This window comes from Peromyscus eremicus, chromosome 3 (genome assembly GCF_949786415.1).
Source record: "Peromyscus eremicus chromosome 3, PerEre_H2_v1, whole genome shotgun sequence".
Taxonomy (NCBI): domain Eukaryota; kingdom Metazoa; phylum Chordata; class Mammalia; order Rodentia; family Cricetidae; genus Peromyscus; species Peromyscus eremicus.
Window position 1 is genome coordinate 60,687,385 of NC_081418.1, and position 17,286 is coordinate 60,704,670.

Sequence of the window (17,286 nt, forward strand, 5' to 3'; positions counted from 1 at the left end):
TAATAGACAGTCCATCATGTTGGGGAAGACATTGTATGGTAGCAGGAGCAGGAAGCTGGATGATCACATTTTCATCCACACACAGGAAGCAGAGGGCACAGGAAGTGGAACAAGGCTATAAACCCTCAAAGCCTGTTTTATTGATATACTTCCTCCAGCAAAATGTTGCATCTCCCAAAGGCTCTGGAATGTCCTCAGACAGAGCCGTCAACTTGGGATGAAGTGTTTAAATACATGAGCCCGTGGGGGACACGTTTCACTTAAACCACCACACCTGAAAAGCAGTATGTGCTCATCACCAGGTGTCACGGCAGTAAACCATGCTGATGTGTGGATCCTCGATAGCCCACTTCTGTGGGCTCCTGCTCCAAACCTAGGACCCCAATGTAATCATGAGAAAAAACTTCAGACAAATTACAAGGAAGGGCCATCCTATAAAACACCTGACAATGTTATGAAAATTCTCTGTAAAGGGAAATCTGGATTGTACTCCTATCACCCCAACATTCTGGAGGCTGACACAGGGACCTCACCAAGGATTTCACTTGAAGCTGCATTGCAAGTACCAGTCCAGCCTGAACAAAATCCATCTCAAAACAAGCAAACAAAAACAAAAATATGAGGAAAGTCTTGCATGCATCACAGGCAAGAGAAAACTGAGGAGACAGCAACTCAACTCGACATGATTTCCTGGACAGGAACCTGCAATAGACATTAGGAGAAAAGCAAGGGGATCAGAATAAAGAACTGACTTTGATAACACTGGTGAGGTAGGTGTGGCAGGGCACACGGGGGCCTGAGGCAGGAGCCTGGTCTGCTTGGGCTGCATAGTAAGACTTTGTCTCAAAGAACAAGTATTAATATTTGTGCATTAAATGCCATAAATACAAAGATGTTAATATATGAAACGAGGTGCCTGATATATGGGGATGCTTTGTGTGTTTTCTAAGTTTTACTTTGTAATTTTTTTGGGTTTTTTTTTTTTTTTTTTTTTTTTTTTTGGAGACAGGGTTTCTCGGTGTAGTTTTGGTGCCTATCCTGGATCTCGCTCTGTAGACCAGGCTGGCCTCGAACTCACAGAGATCTGCCTGGCTCTGCCTCTGGAGTACTGGGATTAAAGGCATGTGCCACTGCCATCCGGCTGTTTTTTAAAGTCTATCAGAAGGTTCTGAGTTTGATTGAGATCCTAACTCAAGGAATAACGTAGAAGAACACTTGAGGATTGTTCTCGACATCAACCTTTGGCCTACATGTGCACTCACTCCCCTGTGTGTGCTCACACATATGCTAACATTATGCACACACATACATCATACTCATATGAAACATAAAATCTATTAGAATGTAATCACATAAGCAGTACTGTAATTCCAGGGCTAGGGATGCAGACGAAGGAGGAATTAGGTTATCCACAGCTACATAGCAAGTTGTAGGCCAGCCTGCGCTGCACAATACCCTGTCTTGAAATGCCAAAAATAAAAGCTAAGAATCTGGATGTGGTGACACTCACCTGTAATCCCAGTCCTTGAGGGGTCCTGACAAAAGGATCAGTAGTTCAAGGTTATCCCTGGATACATAGTGATTTTGTGGCCAGCCTGAACAATGTGAAAGACTGTCTGAAAAAAAATGAAAGTTGACTCAGTGCTTAACACTGAATAAGCTTTTGCAGTACTAAGTTCAGCTCCCAGCACCCACATGGGCAGCTCACAACCGCCTGTAACTCCAGCTTCATTTATTTACTTATTTATTTTTTTAAAAAAAGCTTTAAAAACACCCAATGTGGGGTTAGGGATTTAGCTCAGTGGTAGAGCACTTGCCTAGTAAGCACAAGACCCTGGGTTCGGTCCTCAGCTCTGGAAAAAAAAAACACACACACACCCAATGAGACAAAAACAACTCCTCCAAAAGTATGCATATGAATATAAGAAGCTTAAGGATAAAAGGATGCTATTTATAGTGGTAACTTAGTGTGATTTTCACCCTCTGTATTAGACAGAAGTTGGGCACACGTGTGACAGAGACCGCAGCACGTTTATGTATGTATTGACGAATCCTGATGATGCTCCTGTTAAATGACTCAAGCATTCCATATAAATTATAAAATCCTTATAATGATATATTTTTAGCCACTCGTGGACTACTCCGCCTTGTTTAGACACCTCATGACGGAGTCAGGAAGCTTGTTTTTGTCCATGTGACTCACTTTGGACTTGAAAGTTTGGCATCCCTGCTAGTCTTCCCCGACCTCTTGTCAAGTGGAAATAGAGAACTTCTCCCCTTGTTTGGTCTTAACATTTGTGATGGATAAATAATTGATCGACACAGGGATCCTGGCAATATATTTAGCTTCTGCTCAGCACTCTACTATTTTTAAATGTCCTCAGGCATCAGCTCAGGATGTTCATCCAAAGGCTGTCAGCTGCACACGGAGACAGTGAGAGTGACAGGCCCGCATTAGGGTTATGAGACGTGAAACTCCATGAGAGCAACGACAGCTGTCAGCTTCACCGCTGCTAAAGAGTCGGTCTGCCTCGTGTTTTCTAAACATCCTGTAAATGCGTCTCTCACCATAGTCTCTTGGAGGGCAGACTCTTCCCAATCTCAACAGAGTCCAACTAGGAACAGAAACTTTAGAAATTCGTAAGTTGAAGAAAAAAATATATAATTTAAATATTTAAATTTTTGTTGTGGGGCACCCGAGTTCAAATCCCCAGGACCCACATAAAGCCAGGGGCTGTAGTGCCCATCTGTAGTTCTATGGAGAGATGGGAGCCTGAGACAGAAGAACCCCCAGTGGCCACTGTGCACACAGCAGTGAATAACAAGAGAGAGCCTGTCTCAGAACAGTGTGGACGGTGAAGAGCAACACCAGAGGCTGTTCACTGCCTGACCTCCTCCACACGTGCACAGAAGCACAGGCGGCCAAACTCTCACACACAAACCTGTGCACGTGTGCGTGTGCCACACCTACACACAGACAAGATAAATCATACACACAGAAATGTTACTGTGATCTGGGTGTGGAGATGTGCCGCCTGTAATCCCAGTATTTTGAAGGTGGGAGCAAGAACATCAATGTCAGGGCTATCCAATGAGTTCAAAGCTAGCTTGGGTGACATGAGACCCTATACCCCTCCCCCCAAAATAAATAAAATTAAATTAAAACAGTAAAATCAAATTGGGATAAAATTATTTAACATGATAATATAATATATAATGTAAACATAATGAAATATAAAATTAATATACTATTTAACATTAGCTATTGAGACATTACACAGCCACTCTTTGGAATTTACCTGGCATAATTGAGACTTCATACCTATTAATTAATAACGTCCTATTTCACTTACGTCCAGCCCTTGACAGCCACTATTCTGCTCTGATTCCTTGAGGGTTTTAGATACCTCATCTTATCAGTTACTTGTTGCTGTGAGAAAATACCCCACAAAAGAAACTTAAGGAGGGGAGTGTTTATTCAGATTTATGGTTCCAGACTGGTGCTTGGTGCACAGTGCCTTTTAGTCAGTTCAGGACCCCAGCCCGTGGAATGGTGGCACCCAAATTCATGGTGGGTCTTCACACTTCACTTACCATAATCTAGATAATCCCCACTGATATTCCTAGAGACCATTAGAGCAGGCCTCAAATCCAATCAGAGATCAGTTGGTTGTCCCCATAACCTCCATGCCACTCTGTCCCCTTATAGGTACATCTTGCCTGGCAGTTGGTTAGGATTAGCATTCACTGTTTACTACTGGATAGTAGCATTGATGACTACCCCTTCCCCCAGTGGCCTCCATAGCTCCTTCCAACATTATGAAAGCTGGCCAGCTGGGAGGAAGTTTTCAGGGCAGGTCCAGCTTGGTTTGTTTGTATCTTACAACCAAAGTGTGTTACATTTTCATCAATAAGCTCTGTAGTTCATCAATAGCATGTAGTTCTGGTGGACAACCACAAGCAACACCAATAGCCTATGTTGTTTTGGGTGCATCTGGTCCCTCTTCAACCAATAGCTCATAGAGAGGTACCCCACAACCTGGCATTGAGATTTTCAGTTGACAGCACATGTCTTCCGAAGACTTTACTTTGTAACATTCAGATTTCTACATAAAGGCACACACTGCATAATGATTCTTCAATGATGAACTGCACACACAGCACATACTGTGTGGCCTAGACATGGGGGAAAACCACACGTCAAGGTTTGTGTGAGTACTCTGCTACAGTAACAACAAAAGTACCTAATGATACCTCAGAGCATAGCCCACTGTTAGTCCACGCCTGACTGCATTTATGAAAGAATAAGTGAAACGTTTCATTCAGAAGGTTAGTTTTATTCAGCCCCTACTCAGGGCAGAACCGGAACAAACCTAAGAACAGCATAAGCCAGAGGTGTCTTTGTTTCTAGTTACCCACAAGATGATGCAGCCTCCTTTACAGGCAGCTCCTCTCCCCAAGAGCAATACAGCTTCTTGCATAGCACACTCCACAGGTACCTCTGGTATGCTCAGGGTTTTAGCACACAGGTTTTCCAGTATGAATGACACAATTCCTAGCCACTCTTCCATGACCTCACTTGTGCTGGCAAGATGCTTAGTCATTTCAGGGACTTACGTCCTACTATGTAAACCGTGAGCTGCATGATCACATTATTTGCATGCAGCGTGATCATATAATCTATGCATGTGTGCGACATAAACTCATATGCACATGTGCAGGGGAATCCATAAAAGCGGGTCCCACATATTCCCTCCTCTCTCTTCCTGCACAATCTTTCAATAGGCCTAAGCACATCCCTTCTGTCCTCCTTGTTAGGATTCTGCTGCTCCTCCAGCTGTATGACTGCGCATGTGCAGTTCAGTAGCTAAGCAAGGGGTCTTACGTCTTACATCATCAGTGTGCTGTGTGATTACACAATCTGCACATGTATGGTGTAGCTCTGTAAGCCCACATGCGCATGTGCAGAGAAATCCTTAAAAAGCTGGTCACAGACTCCTCCCCTCTCTTCTGCTTTCTCCTCCTCCCCCTTCTCTCTCTCTCTCCCTGCACGTGTCTTTCACAGTCCTGGTCACTCTTTTCTGTCCCCCCTCCTCCTCCTAATAAAGCTCTGATACTGGGTTTTGTTGTGCCTCGTGACCTTTCTTGCACAGTAACAGCGTCACTTAGTATTAAAACCAACACTTATAAGCTCTTATAGTGGGTTTTGTTGTGCTTTGTGGCTTTTCTCTCACAGTAAACAGCACCGCTTAATGAAAAACATTGTGTCGCATAATAAATAACAGTGAGTCCATGCTAGATCTGTGCCCAGCTTCCTTACTGAGGAATTGTACCTTGGCCTCTCTACTGGAGCCCTGCTGAGGGTGCAAGCTTGACTGGGCCTAGGTATCCTTCACAAGAGGCCACACTGAACCCTCTGTGGCCAAGTGTGCAGATTGTGTTAGTCACTGTTCCACTGTTGGGAAGAGACATCATAACCACAGCAACTCTTATAAAAGAAAGCATTTAATTGGGGCCTGCTTACAGTTTCAGAGTTTAGTCCATTTTCATCCTGTCAGGGAACATGTTGGCACACAGGCAGACATGGTGCTGGAGAAGTAACTGAGAGTTTTACATCCAGATTGCAGGCAGCAGGAAGAAATAGGGACTCTGGACCTGGCACGGGCTTCTGAAACCTCAAAGCCCACCTCCAGTGGCACACTTCCTCCAAGGTCACACCTTCTAATCCTTTTAATCCTTTCAAATAGTGCCACTCCCTCATGACTGAGCATTCAAATATATGAGCCTATTCAGGCCATTCTTATTCAAACCAACACACAGATATAGGGGTAAACATCTCAGCTACACTGTGTCATGGTCTGTCAACCAACTTCTAGGGCTACACATTTCTTATAAAGCCTATGAGAGCACACGTCTCCTATCTTGGGGCTCCCTTCTCAGTCCACAGTGGCTGGAGATATCTTTTTGGCCAGTCTTCACAGGTAGTCAAGTGCCCCACCCTCAGCATCTCACAAGCCCTACAGATCAAGCCTCTAGTTATACTAGCTTGTGCAGAGAAGGTGTCACGGTGAGTAGGTGAGTATCCAGATGAGTTCCCTCACGCTGTGAACCCCAGGTTGGACTCAGGATGTGCTATGTACTAAGTAGCAAGGAAGTTGCAAGAAACTGAACTAAACAGCAGGCTCCCTTTGCCATCGTGCTGGCACCAGCTTTGGGGGGAAGAGACCATGTTACACCTGAAGCGAAGTTTTATTTTCTGGTTATACCAAGGGGAGGGAGACTGGCTCTTGCCAGGGGTCTGCATGTGCCAATTCGATAAGTGCATGGGTGCTTACCATCGATGTCAACTTGACAGGCTCTAGAATCATCTAGAAGACAACCTTCTGGGCACCCCTGTGAGGGCTTATTTACATTAGCTTAACTAGAGTGGGAAGACCCACTTTAACTGTGGGCAGTACCACTCCATAGGCTGGGAGCCTGAACCGAACGGAGAGGAGAATGCAAACTGACCTCCAGTTGCACGTCTTTCTGTTTCCTGACGACGCAGTGTGAACAGATGCCTCAAGATCCTGCCATCATCATGCCTTTTCTGCTATGATGGACTGCACCCTGGAACTGGAGCCAGAATAAACTCCCTTCCTAAGTGTGCTGGCTGGTTTTATGTCAACTCGACACAGATAGAGTCACTTAAAAGGAGGGAATTGAGAAAATGCCTCCATAAGATCTTGCTGAAGGGCATTTTCTTAATCAGTAATTGATGGGGGAGGACCCAGCCCATGGTGGGTGGTACTGTCCCTAGGCTGGTGGTCCCGGGTACTATAAGAAAGCAGGCTAAGCAAGCCATGAGAAACAAGCCAATAAGCAGCATGGCCTCTGCATCAGCGCCTGTCTCCAGGTTCCCACCAGGTTTGAGTTCCTGCTCTGATTTCCCTCAATGGACTGTGACTTGGGATATGTAAGTCAAATAAACCCTTTCCTCCCCAAGTTGCTTTTGGTCATGATGCTTCATCACAGCAATAGTAAATCTAACTTAAACACCAAATTTCTTTTGTCACTCCAAGGAGACAAGTAACAACTAATATTTAGCCTATCACATGTAGGACCTTGTTGGCCACCTGGAGATATGAACAGGATTACAAACTTCTTTCTTTCAGTAACTTGGAGCATATGTGGGGAGCCACGGGTCTAAGGAACAATTGACACGTCAATGTATTCAGAGCCAGGCACTGTGGGTGCATTATGCTTAGGGAAGGCGGGAAGCCCTCTGAGGTACACACACAGCATCCTGGTCCACGTCTGTTCCATCACTGTCCTCCCTCACAGTGACTACCACACCTTGAGTCATGTCCCCTTCTCTGAAACTGCTCTGTAATTTGTAGGGATGCCATAGCAACTGTATTTGTTGTGATCTCCACCTCTGCACCGAATCAGACTGCAAAGGGCCGACGGACCCACACAGGGCTTCTCAGCACTGTGAAGTTACTACTCTGTCCCTGTGTGTGGATGGGCCATAAACCACAGATTCGGGGATGAAGTGGGCAAAGTGGCCTCGTGCCTAGAAAAGAAGATGCAGTCTTTGGAAAGTTTCAGAAGCCAGGACCTTAGAGAAACGTGGGTCATACCGTATCTGTGGAGGCCTAACATCCTTTCCTGGTGCTGTTTTTATTCTTCTCTGTTGCTTAGAAGAGATGATTAGAGTCCCTCGGTCCAGGCCAGGGTCTTTACAAAAGTCCCTCTTGGCGGGTGCGCTTAACTTCCAAAAACTTGACTTCTAGCCTTGTCATCAGATAGCCAGCATTTATTATTAAGCAGTCACTCAATCCGCCAGGCTCAGGGATGCACCGTTGTCCTCGTATGCATTTAAACCTTCAGTCTGAGGCTCGGAAGCCTTCCACAATTTGAGAGCATCTCCTGTGGCATCCCGAGTCTCGAAGAATATTAACTAGAAAGTTCCATGCTGTACTCAGGGATTCTCTCGGCGGTCTTACTCACTGCTTGGAAATACTTGCTGTGGTGGCTTGAATGAGCGATGTCCCCCCATGGACTCGCGGTTTGAATACCTGGGCCCTGGTTGGTGGTACTGTTTGGTGAGATGTCCCTGCTAGAGGAAGTGGGTCACTGTGGGCGGGGCAGGTTTGAGGGCTTGTGGCTTTCCCTCCCCTTCACTTCTCTCCCCACCACCCCCCTGCTTGGTGTTTGCAGCTGAAGGTGTGATCTCTCTGCTTCCCACTCCAGCCATCTGCTGCCCTGCCTCTTCCGCCATTATGGATTCCCACTCCGGAACCATAAGCCAAAATAAATTAAGTTGCTTTTGGTCATGTTGTTCCACTACAGCAACAGAAAAAGTAGCTAATGTACTCACTGTGTTTTTATTGGTGTTGTCAGAAGCAGAAGGGCAATTTTATTAGCATTTAAAAGAAAAACCACCAAGCAGGCAAACAGTAAAACCTCAGCTGCTACCCTGAAGAAGACGATGCAGGAGAGGAAGGAAAAAGCCATGCCATTTAAATTGGCAAGGGAGGTCAGACACATGGTGGACAAGCAGCTCCATGACAGGGAGAGGAGCTTTTGAGAGAAAGTAAGGGAGCCCGGGATGTTGGGGGGAAAGCACAGAGTGTTAAGGAAAACATACTTAGAAAAAGCGACAGAAGGAAAGTTATGCTTTTCTGGCAAAAAAGTGGATAAACTTATGGCCTCTGTGTGGCTTTGGCCCCTAAGCTACAGCCTTAGGGGCTGTTTGATGCGGGTTTTACATAGTGGAGGCTGACTTGGGACTCCCTAGGTAGTCAAATACGGTCTTAAACGGGTGCTTCTGTCTCTGCCTCCAGAGCGCTGGATGACAGGTGTATGTACCAGGATCAGCTTTCATCTGCTCTGATCTGAACAGGGTTGGTTTCCTTGGAACTCAGGCTGAAAGTTGATTGCCACCATGGAGTTGTTGGGAGGTGGCTGGCTTGTTCAGAGGGACCGGACCGATGCCTCCCTGCTGGGCTGAGAAGGTGGGTTGTAAAGTAAGGGCACTCCCTGAGCTTTGTCATGTTTAAGAACGTCTGCCTGACCTTCTGCTTTTCCACTACCCATGATGCAGTGCACAGCCTTGCCAACATGGCTGTCCTGTCTTGGGAGTCCAGCACCTAGAACCAGGACTAAATGGACTTCTTTCCTTTATAAATGATCTAGGATCTGGTGTTCTGAAGGTCTGAGACCATGGCTAAGTCAGTGGTGGTTTGAGTAAGAAATGTCCCCCATCGGCTCACGTATTTGAACACTTGGTCCCCAGCTGGCATTGTCGTTTGGGGGTTGGGATGGTTAGGAGGGTTGGCCTTGCAGGAGGAAGGTGCATCACTGGAGGTGCACGTGAGAGTTTCTAAGCTTACCCTACTTCCAGTTCACTCACTCTGTGTGAGATGTGATCTCTCAGCTCCCCGCCCCTTCCCCCATGCCTGGAACTTGCTGGCATGCTTCCTGCTGTGATGGACCCTTATCCCTCTGGACTGTAAGGCGAACTAAATTCTTTATTGCGTAAGTTGCTTTTGGTCATAGGGCTTTATCACAGCAACAGACAAGTGACTATATACAGAGTTGGGAGCAGAGAGTGGGCTGCTGCTGTGAAGAACCTGACCGCGTTGACTTTTAGAGGAAAGTGGAAGACTTTGGAACTGCGGACTAGAAACGTGGCTAAGGGCTGTTAGCAGGGCCAAAGGGCTGTTCTGGGGAGAGCCTGGAAGCCAGTAGTGCTGGGAGTAACGCAGATGGTAGAGGCCCAGCTTATGAAGTTTCAGAGGGGATCAAAGTCTATATTAGCAACTGGGATGGAGGCCATTTGTGTGGTTTCAGCAAATAATCTGGCTTTGTTTTCATTACCACCATGCCAAATGAATGGGCAAGGCCATTGCTTATAGCCTCCCTGGCTATCCCACAGGGCGATGGTTTCCTTCTCTCATATTACATCAGCAAATTTCCAGTCCTCTACGGCTAGGAAGAAAACAGCATGTCATTGGAGATGTCTTCCAAGGGCCTTTGTTTGGATGGTGCCTTCCATTTCCACCGCCCTGGGGTGGGAGTGGGGTGGGGGTGGGGTGGGGGTGGGGTGGGGGTGGGGTGGGGGTGGGTGGGTGGGGGGCTCTCTAGGGAATCTCTTTAGCAATGCAGGCATGTCAGACAATCAGTGCACAGCTGACTGAGACTGAGCACTATCACTGAGTGTTGTGAGGCAAGCACCCCCCCTTTTTTTTTCTGAATCCCCTGCCTAACAGTGTCTGGCATGTAATGGATGTGCAATAAAAAGCTGGTTGAAGGCCTGGGAGGTTGAAGGCTCAGCAGGTACAAGCGGTTGTTGGGCAAATCTGGCAACCTGAGTTCGATCCCTGGAACCTACATAAAGGTGGAAGGAGAGAATAGACACCATAAAGTTGTCCTCTGACCTCCACAAGTGAGCAGTGGCATGTGCATCCCCCCCCCATCATGCACACATGCATAATAATAAATCAATTAAATATTGTTTGAATGGATGGATAAAGGTTTGGACTTTTTAGGGTTCTTCTCATTGTAGGTCCACTCACAGGGATGTCGGACATCTACTCAGCTTTCCAACCTTTGTGGTAGGTACCTCAGTAGGAATTAGGAGACACCCTGGGAAAACAGTGACCCACTTTTATGGTTTGTACTCTGGACTTCAATGTGGCAATTCTGTGTGTGCATGCTTGTACAGGCCAGAGGTCAACCTCCAGTGTCTTCCTTGGTCACTGTCTGTTGTTGTTTTTACTCTCTCGGGGGGAGGGGGCACCACCCAGCTCCCACTACCACGGAGGCTTATTCTTACTTATAAATGCCAGGCCTTAGCTTGGCTTGTTTCTTGCCAGCTTTCCTTAACTTTAAATTATCCTGTCTACTTTTTGCCTCTGGGCTTTTCCGGTTCTCTTACTTCTGTAAATCTTACTCATGCTCCGTGGCTTGCTGTGTAGCTGGGTGGCTGGCCCCTGGAGTCCTCCTCTTTTTTTTTTTTTTTTTTTTCCTGGAACTCACTTGGTAGCCCAAGCTGGCCTCGAACTCACAGAGATCCACCTGGCTCTGCCTCCCAAGTGCTGGGATTAAAGGCATGCGCCACCACTGCCCGGCTCCTCCTTCTCTTGTTCCTCCTGCTTCCCCTCCCAGATGTCTCCTTCTATATATCCTCTCTGCCTGCCAGCTTCGCCTGTTTTTTCTCCTGCCTCACCATTGGCTGTTCAGCTCTTTATTAGACCATCAGGTATTGTTTCACAGGCAAAGTATCACAGCTTCACAGATTTAAACAAATGCAACTAAACAAAAGTAACACACCTTAAAATAATATTCCCAACAATAATATTCCCACCTTGTTTTTTTTTTTAAACAGGTACTCTCAATTGGCCTGGAACTCCATGATTAGACTAGGTAGGCTAGCTGGCCAGTGTGCTCCAGGGATGGCATATCTACCTCTTTCTCCAGCATTGGAATTACCATGCTCAGTCCTTTTTTTGTGGGTTCGTGGGGGTCTAAGTCAGATCCTCATGCTTGTGTGGCAGGCACTTTCCCACGGGAGCCATCTTCCCAGCCTAACCCTGTAATTTTTTACTGTGTTATAATTTCCTTCAAAGAAAATTGTCTTACATTTTGCTGTTTTTCTGAGCGTTTCTTTTTAGTTTCAGGGTGGTACTGTCACTTTCAGAAGACATGTAACTCAGGCCCTCTTAAAATTTTATAAGATATTATAAGATAAGCATAGTAAACAAGATGTAGGCTTTTAGAAAGAGTAATGCCTTTCTGTTTATTTTTTATTTGTTGGCAAAGATGTTACTGAAATACTTTCTAAATGACTGAGCAGCAAGGCAGATGGCCAGTGAGGATAAAGGGAAAAGATGGGTGATCCATAAACTGCATAGTTAACCCTGAACAATGGGGATGAAAGAAACACTCACCAAATTAGGCCGAGCCACCCTCTGGTGGAAGGGCAATCTCATTTTCACCATTTACTGTTGTTTTATCTGTTGGTCGGTCCCTGAGGCGGTTTCTCTTTATGCAAAGAATCAAGTCAGGCACTTCATCAAGTGGGATGGAACTTTCTTTTCACTTCTTCCAGGTCCTGGGGTTGTAAGGACCTCACGTCACAGCAGGAGTGCAGGCAGGACCAGGCTGAAAGTACAAGCCAGGCAGGTGACCTTAGGAAGGCCTGGAGGGATTGGTGGGATGACTCAGTTAGTGAAACACTTACCTTTTGAGTATCAAGACCTGAGTGTGGTCTCTAGAACATGCCAAAACAAAAACAAAAACCAAACCGGTAAGGCATGGGGGCCTGCACCTCCAATCCCAGAGCTGGAGAAGCAGTGACAGGATTCTTGGGGTCTGCTGGCCAGCCAATCTGACCTGATTGGTGAGCTCCAGGGCAATGGGAGACTGTCTCAAGGGGAGGTGGACAGCATTCTTGAGGATGGCACTGAGGTTGTCCTCCAGCCCCCACAGGCACACACCGGTGTGCTCCCACACAGGTGAACCTGCACTCACATGTATGAGAGCCGAGTCAGGGATCCAGACTGAACACTGCTGTGTGCCTGGGCCGGGGTGAGCCAGCCAGAGTGGATACCACTAGGAAGGCTCAAAGAACCTGGGAGCTTAGCAGGTTATGGCACCCAGGAGAGGCCGGCCCACCTGGGCAGGGCAGCAGCAGCTAGAAGCGTTTGATGAGGTGCTGTAACCGGGGCGTTCTGCTTCCCTTCCCTTCCTGTCCAGAACCAGGTGTGTTTTAGAGGTGACCCGTCCAGAGGAGTGCCAGGGCTGAGCAATCCAGACTGTGGGCAGAGAGGGGAGCAAGATCACATACCTCCCTGCTGAGGAAACCAAGCCTAGGGGTTATCTCTCCAGGGTTCATCCTTCCTTAGCTGACAACTCCTTCAGGGCAGGGATAATGCTTGCTGAAAATAACTCCCTGGGAGAAGGGTGGGAAGTGAATGCGATCAAACTATGCTGAATGAATTCTCCAAGAATTAATAAGAAATGTTTTTAAAAAGCTAAGTGTCTCCACTGTTCTGACCTGGAACTAGAAGAGATTTAAAAACACAAGTAGAAGGGCATACGGAAAAAGCAAAGGCCAAAGACAGATAAAAAGCAAAGGCTCTCCAGGCCTCTCCTAACAATGGCCTATTGTGGGCTCCGGTGCATCTGACCAAAGGGAACAGGCCAGAGCAAGCCTACCTCACTTCCCTACTTGCCTACCTCTAAGGAACAAGCTACACATAGCAGCATCTCCAAGTTCAAGGAAACTGAGTGTCCCTGGCATGATCTCATCTTTACCCAAAGCTGGAATTCCTTGCAAAGCACTCATCCACTGGTTGGTAAGACCGTGCCAGTAATGTCAGGGCATTCCTTTTATTTCATCTTATCGTGCATTAAAATACACAAAAAAGCCAGGTGTGGTGACTCAAGACTGTAGCCCAGAACTCTGGAGGCTGAGGCAGGAGGATTGGGAGTTCTGGAACAGGGTAAATAGTGAGGCTTCTCAAAAAACAACAAAAACAACGACACCCCCCACCCCCGCCCCCAAACCAAAGCAATCGGGAGGAGGAGAGAAGGGTGGGGTAGGGAAGCTGGGAAGAGAAAGGGAATCAATTGACTGTGAGCAGGACAAGAGGGTGTAACAGTGGTGGCGCCTGTGTAACAAGCTGTCCCTGCAAATGCTGTAACCTCAGCTGGGAGGGGGTGGAGACAGAAGGGTGGCTGGGGCTTGCGAGCTTCCAGCTTAGCTGAGAAGACCCCGGGTTCAGAGAGAGAGAGAGTCTGCAGAAGAGACAGACAGAGGACACCCAACATCATCTTTTGGCCCCTGAGCACAAACAGGTACATAAACCCACACAGACACATACATACACAAAAATACATGTAAAACTTTACCATAAAGTTAGAAAAAGAAACAAAAACACCAAAGTAAACCAGGACTGGTGTACCTCAGGGGCAGAGTGTTTGTCTGGCCTATGCAAGTCCCTGGATTTGAAACTCGGTATGGAAAGAGATAAACACATGAAATCTCTCCCGATACGAACTATTAACTGCAAGTCAATGAACTACACAGATAATTAAGCTTTCTTCCTTAGAGTGCTGCAAAAGCAGCTGCTTTGAGGGTTGTATTCATTAAATAATTTGTGCTTTGACATGAGGATCAAAGCAGAGAAACTCCGGATGAGAGAATGTTAACCAATTTATTAAAATGCACGTGGGAGCCCAGAAAGGTGGCTCGCTGGTTAAGAGAACCTGGCAGAGGTCTGGAGCTTGTTTTGCAGCACTTACACTAGGCCACTCAAGCCTCCTGGAACTCCTGTTCTGTGGGATCTGACATCTTCTGGCTCCTGTGGGTACTGTACTCACATGTACATATGTATACATAGACCTATGCACTCAAAAACTAAACAAAACCAACCAACCAACCAACCAAACAAACAAACAAACAAACAAACAAACAAAACACCTGAACTGCAGCCATTGGGGTGGGTTCTGGAGTTGCCTCTTTGTTAGTTTTTGAGCTGTTTGAACTGCAATGTCCTCACAATGTCACAAGCATCATCAAAATAACCACTATTACCGCCAACTAGTATTTGGTGAGCATCTTCCACACGCCTGTTGTTTTGGCAAATGTTATATATAGATGATCTGTGTCATCTACACAGTAACCCCACTTTAGAGATGTGAGACAGACTTAGAGGGGATAACTAAGCTGTCCAACAACAAACAGCCCCCAGAGAGGGAGTTGGAGTTCTGATGCAAATGGCCTGAGCTCCACATCTTCAAATGAACTGGATTTGTCATTTTAGCTATAATCCCCTCCTATGCTGGCCTCAAACTCAAGGCCATCCTCCTGTCTCAGCCTCTGAAGTGCTGGGATTACAGGTAGCTCTAACTCATCTTTCCAGACAGAAATATGGAGATTGGCCCATAGTCCCAGGAACTGCCTGAAATGCCACAGGTACCACCTTTTAGGGCAGCCGGGTTGTTTGTGTCTGAGAGGGTCTCTGCCTCCGCCACCTGGAGATCCTGTGGCATAGACTGATATTCATGCTACTTTCTCAAATACAAACGATCTTCCTTCTTATCCTGCAGTCCACAGGGGCTGATGTAGCTCTTCTCTGTTCATCTTAGGAACTCAGGAGTATCTCTGTAAGTCCTGGATCTCTCCGGAAGTGAGACCTGGAGGGATGGTGGCTGGTGGCCCAGACCTGCTTCTGAGACAGGCTCTGTTCTCAGGTGGATGGACCTGTAGAGCACTAACTGCTCTTGAGCCCTCCTTCATTTCCACCTCTCTCTTTCTGCCAGCAAAGGAAAGCTGCTGAGCCCCAGGCCAAAGGACTCAAACAGAAGCTTGCCTACCATCTGGTCAAAGCCAGTCCCCAGGCTGTATTGCCCTTTGACTTTACCTGGATCAACCAACCAACCAACCAACCAACCAATCAATCAATAATCAATCGATCGATTGATCAATCAATTAAAGCTCTCAAGCTCTTCCTCAGCCACACACTGGCCTCCCTTCCAGTCTGTTTTGTGACCAGAATTTGACCCTGGACTTGATGGTAATATGATGGCAATTAGAAGTATGTTTGCATTTTTCTTTGAAGGCCTTCCTAAAGCTAATGTATGGACAATAAGTGCCCCTTTCTCTCCTCCCCAGAGCCTTAGGAACAGACAGTTGGCCAACACTGCCTCCTAGTGTCTCAGGTAGATGCTGCCCAGAAGGGTGAATGTTTGGGTTCCAATGCTTAGGGATATGTATGTACCCGCTGTATAAATCCATGGCTATAAAAGTTTAATGACCAAATAGATGCCAGGATCCCAAGCAATGAATGCTTGACTTTTCATGACCAGGATTAAAATCAAGTGCCAGAGCTCACCACCCTTCACCAACCTGGGGGCAAGAGTGAGAGGCCAAGTGGGCAAGGGCCACCCCTCAGGAAAATATCACTTTCCCCAAGCTTTAACAGTGTCACGTGTGTCCCCCAAATGCTTCTGAGGACCACACCGACATCTAAAGTGCCAGTTTGCATTTAAACAATTCAAAATGGAGTTGTGGACAGGGAGAGTGCTGTGGATGTAATTCAGTTGGTAAAGTGCTTGCTTGGCACCCATGGGGTCCTGGGGTCCATCATCACACCACAGATCTGCTGTTGGCATGCACACCTGTAAACCCAGCACACCTGCTGTTGGGGTGCACACCTGTAACCCCAGCACTTGGAAGAGCAAAGCTGGAGGATCAGAAGGTCAAGGTTGTTCTCGTTCAGGGTCATCCTCATCTAAATGGTCCAAGGTCATTCTCAGGCTAGCCTGAGATACATGAGACCTTATCTACTGATAAAAGAGGAAAGAAGAGTTGTTTCTGTTCATTTGTTTGTTGTTTTATTTTGTCTTGTGGAGATTTTTTACTATTCTGAATGAACTGCGTTGCAGAGTTGCAAATCCACCTAACCCCACTCCCCTCTCCCTCCCCCTGCACCCCCACCTCTCATGAGTGCAAACATGAATGCCTTAGCAGGACCAGGGTCTTGTAACCAGAGCTGTCTTTAGGGCCATGCAATTCTGTGTGCAAACAATGTCTTACATTAATGATGTGGCCACACTTGGCTCAAGACTGTTGGATTTTGTGAGATCCTTCTCGGATGTTGGCTTTGCCCCGAGACTGCACGTTATGTAGCTGGTCTTCTGGTGATGGGATCTGCCACGTATGCCCTGCTTCTCTTCTGTTTCCTTCCCACGCTCTGGGTTTGGTGCTGTATTAGGCATTGAGCCTGGACTGAACCCAGAGTGTGGGAGGGAGAGAGAGAAGAGGGGTGGGGGTGGCGGTTGGGATGCATCTTTTCACTCTCAGTGTCTGAGCCTAGGCCAGTGTGTTACCTTGGGAGGTCTTTCTGCATGGGCCCCCATCAGCACAGTGAGGCCCAGACATGCTGTGTGTTACGATTACTTAGTGACCCTGCCCAGTTTCCAAGTTTCTTATTATGAAACAAATATTTTCTTATTTATTTATTGGGGTGGAGGTGGTGTTGGTCCATGGGCCACAGTATGTGTGTGGAGGTCAGAGGATAAGCTACAGGAGTCTGTCCATTCCTTCCACCATGTGAGTTCTATGGGTTGAACTGGCTCCCAAGTTTATTCTTGTTACCAGATGCATCTTTAGTATTATTTAGTATTTATTTGTGTACCTTTTTGAAACAGGGTCTTTCTATGTATCCCCAGATGGCATATTACTCATGGTGTAGATCAGGCTGATCTCAAACTCACAGCAATCCTCCTATC

At 46.7% G+C, this 17,286-nt stretch overlaps 2 long non-coding RNA genes across 2 annotated transcripts in view; both read right to left on the reverse strand.

The window, feature by feature from the left end:
- Positions 1 to 354: 354 nt before the first annotated feature.
- LOC131905832 (uncharacterized) lies at positions 355 to 12,297 on the reverse strand. Its single transcript, XR_009378047.1, has 3 exons — positions 11,937 to 12,297; positions 1,511 to 1,616; positions 355 to 702 (listed from the first exon to the last, which is right to left on the reverse strand). It is a non-coding gene; the product is annotated as an uncharacterized LOC131905832 (long non-coding RNA).
- Positions 12,298 to 12,645: 348 nt separating this feature from the next.
- The window catches only part of LOC131906911 (uncharacterized), a 29,370-nt gene continuing 24,729 nt past the window's right edge, over positions 12,646 to 17,286 (reverse strand). Inside the window, exon 3 of the long non-coding RNA XR_009378231.1 lies at positions 12,646 to 12,803. This is a non-coding gene — a long non-coding RNA (uncharacterized LOC131906911). The remainder of the gene's footprint in view (positions 12,804 to 17,286) is intronic.